Here is a 4,999-nt window from a genome sequence, read left to right as displayed (position 1 = left end):
GCTCGGCCGGGGAGGGTCGGGGAGGGGGCGGGGCGCGTCCCGGGCACCTGTGGCGGCGCCGCCTGCGTCACAGGTCACAGCCCCACCTGGGCCGGCTGGAGCCCACGTGATCGCCCGGACTGGATCGCGCTTCTCGATTCCCTCCGAGCCGCCGCCGCCCGGTGCCTGCGCCTTCCCTCCCCGCGCCCACGCCCCCTCGAGGCCGGCCCGGGCGTCGCCTGCCAGACGTGGGGCCGGAGCGGCTCGGCTCCCTCCTGCGTCACTGTCCTTCCAGGCCCCGCTCCACCGCCTCCTCCAGGAAGCCTTCGGGGAAGGAGACCAGCCTTGCGGGGACCGATGTTGGCTGTAGAAAGGCCCGGCCCTGGCCTTCTGGATTCTTGGAAGCCAAGCGGCCAAAGACAGCCAAGAGGGCGCAAAGCACTCTGGCCACCTTCTTGGTGTGGTTGAGTGGCGGTCATCCCCATTTCACAGAGAAGGACCGAGTCCTGGAAAGGAAGGCTCTCGCCAGCGTGCACACGGCTGAGCCTGGACTCCGAGGCTGGCCTTTCCTTGCTCCGCCTGCTGGGAACGAGTGTGAAGGTGAGGGAGGGCCCCCCAGCTGGGGGTTCAGGAATCAGGCTCCCTGGTGCTGTGGGAGGGGCTGGGGGCTGAGCCAAGCCTCCCAAGCTTGGGCCTGGCCATTCAGGAATGTGACCTGAGGTCCCAGGGCTCAGACCCACTTCTGACCTGCCTTCCTCATCCCCTTTTCAGGAAAGGCCTGTTGCCAAAGGCTTCCGTGTGAACATCCACACTGGGCTTTGGATCAGCTTCCACTGGCGTCCCCTCACTGACCCCAGGCCTCGGGGCGTGGGCCGGGCACCTGTGTGCCAGCCAGAGGCACTGACCGTCCTCCCTCCCAGGACCTGCCTCCCTGGGCCGGGCAGCCCTGAGATCCCGTTGCGGGGTGAGGAGACACCGCAGGCTCTGGGGCTGTAACTTGGCATCTTCTCAGGTGTCATGGTTAGAGGGACTGCCTGCCCTTCTCCTTCTGCACTGGTCGCCCCACCCACTAGTCCCCCAGTGTCTGCCCTGCGGCAGGGGCTGCCTGGGTGTCAGGTGCCACCTGGGCAGGGCACAAACTGGCCTCAGGGATGGGTCCCATGGGCCATCCGTCCTCCAGGGGGCGGGATGAGGGAGGAGCTAAGAGCTGACCCCTGTGGGCGGCAGCCTCCACCTGGAGCCGTCTGCGGGGAGGTTCCACTTCCAGGCAGCTCCTGGAAAAGGCAGGTGGCTGCTGCCCTCCAGAGTCCATGATGGGTACTGCACCTACAAGGCCCAGCTTGCCGGAGGGAGCTGGGGTGACCCGGAGCCTTGACCCTTGAGGGGACTGAGGTGCGGTGGGGTCACTGAGGCCCCGTGGGGGGACGGAAGCCTTGCATCAGGCCACTCAGTGGGACCCAGGTTCCCGATTCCCACTGAGTGCTTTCCTGTAAAACCCTCTTTCAGAAGCTGCCTCCGAGTTACCCCCAACCCCACACCTTCTGTCCAGGCCCTGCTCGGCCCGTCCAGCCACCTTGGGTCTGGCTCTGTCTCTCCATGTCCTGCTGGCTCCTGAAGGCCACTCAGCATGTGCTTAGGACAGTCCCTTTGCTGGGGATGTCACCTGAGCTGGTGGCAGGACCTCTCTGTGCCTCTGTCACCTCCGCTGTAAATGAGGGCCTGATGATGACCCAGGAGATCGCCCTGGCACGAGGCCCAAGGGAGAGGTTGGAAGGAACCAGCCTGGAGACTTAAGGGGCTGGCAAGGAGAAAGAGACTTCGGGGAGGCCTGCCAGCGGGGTAGGCTGTGGCACTCTCTGCACCTCTGTGGTGGGATCCAGAGCCTGTGGCTCAGCCATGTGTGTTGCCTGCCTGGGGGCCTTCCCCTCTCACATAACCAGCAGGGGAGAAGATGTGGATCCCCCAAGCTTAACAGCCACTGGGCATTGCTACAGGGTGGGCAGCGCTCTGGCCGGGCACCGGTGTGCCAGCCAGAGAGCACACCTCTGTCTGCAGGAGCAGAGCTCCTTCTCTGCGGCTTGAGGTGGCATAAGCTCCTACAGGCCTTGCTTTGAGTTTTCCAAGCTTTTGCTCAGCCACTGGGGCCACAGCACAGACAGCCCGTGGCCTTAGGTGGTGCCTGAGGCCAGCAGCCCCATGGGAGGCCTTTTGGCTTGACCTTCCAGGGTAGGTGCCCAGGGCTGAGGGTGAGCTGAGGCTGCTGGGCAGGTTTGTCCTCCCTGCTGGGCCGAGTGGGCAGTGCTCCTACCTGCTCCTCTCCCTCTCTGGGGCCCTGAGGAGCACACGGGGTGGAGGGAAGGTCATGACAGCCCTTAGTCCTCAGGCTCTCAATGCTGGGCTGCCCTGTTACCCACTGCAGTTCCATGGGTGTCCTGTGCAGCCCATAGGCAGCTGGGAAGGCGCCCCAAGGGTGTGGCTGTGAGTGGGATGGAGGACAGAGATGCGTCTGTGCTGGGTGGGTGGAGGCCCATGGCTGGGGGGCCGGGCTGGTAGGGAAGAAGGTTGGGTTTGAGGAGCAAATGCCCCTCCTCCTTGTACCCTAAAATAGCAGGTGGTCATTACTTCCCATTAAGCACCTACTATGTGCCAGCCTCATGCTGAGGGCCTTGCATGCGTCATCTTAGTGAATTCTTACGGGAACCCCCTCAGATGTCGTTGTTGTCCCCACTTAACTGAGAGGAGAAATGTTTTGCCCCTTGTTACCTGGCTGGTAAGTGACCCAGCCGAAGTGAGAGTCCAGGTCTGTCTGATGCCAAAGCCCAGGATCCCTGGTCATCATTAGGGACCATTTCTGGTTTACAAAGACATAACTATAGTCTTTATATTTTTATATAAAAATATATAAAAGCAACCCCATGTATCTTGCCCAAGTTGAGAATTTAAAACATGTCACGTGTTTTGGCCATGATGAAGTCGTCGGTACCAGACTTATCTGTCACCACAAACAACTCGAACACGGAACAAAAAATATGAGAAACAGCTGTTTCTAACACTGGACAACAGGTGCAGAGACAGAAATTCTTGGAGGAAGAGGCAAATAAGCCTTTGGCCGAGAGAACCTGGTGGCTTCACTGGGCTGCAGGGGACAGAGTTGGGAAACCAAGGAGGCCAAGGACTATGGACAGAGTCCTGGAGAGAAGGCAGCAGTGCAGGGGAGCACCGAAAGAGTCCTGGAGAGAAGGCAGCAATGCAGTGGAACCCCCAAAATCCCCACAAGGGTCCACTTGAGCCTTTGGCTGAATACTGAACTGTGCATAAGCAGAGTAAGATCCCACGAAGCCAGGGACCAACAGTGACCAGGGAGCTCTGTAAGCAGAATGACACCAGAGTTCACACCAGGCCAGGCGACGCTGGAACACCAGCCACTGGGAGCTAGAGTTCACACCAGCCCAGGGGATGCTGGAATGACGACCACCGGAAGCCAGAATTCACACCAGGCAGGGGATGCTGGAACACCGGCCACCAGGAGCAAGAGTTCACACCAGGCAGGGGACGCTGGAACGCTGGCCACAGGGAACCAGAGTTCATACCAGGCAGAGAATGCTGGAACGCCAGCCACTGGGAGTCAGAGTTCACACCAGGCCAGGGAACGCTGGAATGCCGGCCACGGGGAGCCAGAGTTCACACGAGGCAGGGGATGCTGGAACGCCGGCCACCGGGAGCCAGAGTTCACACGAGGCAGGGGATGCTGGAACGCTGGCCACCGGGAGCCAGAGTTCACACGAGGCAGGGGATGCTGGAACGCTGGCCACCGGGAGCCAGAGTTCACACGAGGCCAGGGGACGCTGGAACATCAGCCACCAGGAAGGAAGAACCCTCCCTGACTATCCGTCGTCGACCTCAGCTGCTTGGGAGTCTGAGGAGGGAGGATGGCTTGAGCCTGGGGAGGACAAGGCTCCAGTGAGCTATGATCAAGCCACTCTACTCCAGCCTGGGTGACAGACCAAGACTCTGTCTCAAAAAAAGAATGGCTGAAAAATTTCCAAGTGTGATAAAAACCCATAGATCTGCAGATCCAAGAACCTCAAAGCAATGGAGAGTAAGTACAAAGAAGTCAGAGCAGCATACGTACAAAGCAGACCACGCCACAGTACCTCATAATGAAATGGCTGAAAACCAGGGACAGAGGGAGAAACTCTTGACCACCCAGAATATGCAGTAGATACCAAAGAAGGCCATGTCCTAGGTGAAGGGCTGAGGTAATCCTAGGGTGACAGCTCCTCTAGACATGACCTAATGAAGGTTCAAAACAAGTCCCGAAAGGACCAGGCTGATCCACAAATATGTTAACTGCATCAGCATAACCCTCAACATTTTTTTTTTTTTTTTGAGACGGAGTCTCGCTCTGTTGCCCAGGCTGGAGTGCAGTGGCCGGATCTCTGCTCACTGCAAGCTCCACCTCCCAGGTTTACGCCATTCTCCTGCCTCAGCCTCCCAAGTAGCTGGGACTACAGGCGACCGCCACCTCGCCCGGCTAGTCTTTTGTATTTTTTTAGTAGAGACGGGGTTTCACCGTGTTCGCCAGGATGGTCTCGATCTCCTGACCTCGTGATCCGCCCGTCTCGGCCTCCCAAAGTGCTGGGATTACAGGCTTGAGCCACCGCGCCCGGCCAACCCTCAACATTCTTGAAAAGAAGGCCAATAAAATCCAGAAACTCAAACACTTTGACATTTACAACCTCCAGCACCCAATGCAAAATTACTAGACATGTGAAGAAGCAGGAACAGGAACCTGTGACAGATAATTGGGAAAAAAATCAGTCAATAGAAACACACCCAGAAATGACGTGGATGACAGGATTCACAGAGAAGGCATTTAAAACAACCATCAAAAATACGCCCAAGGATCAGCTGGACATGGTGCTGCATGCCTGTAATCCCAGCACTTTGGAAGGCTGAGATGGTGAGTTGCTTGAGTCCAGGAGTTCAAGACCAGCCTGTGCAACGTGGTGAAACCCCA

Source organism: Macaca thibetana, chromosome 1 (genome assembly GCF_024542745.1).
Source record: "Macaca thibetana thibetana isolate TM-01 chromosome 1, ASM2454274v1, whole genome shotgun sequence".
Taxonomy (NCBI): Eukaryota; Metazoa; Chordata; class Mammalia; order Primates; family Cercopithecidae; genus Macaca; species Macaca thibetana.
Note: the sequence above shows the minus strand (reverse complement) of the source record.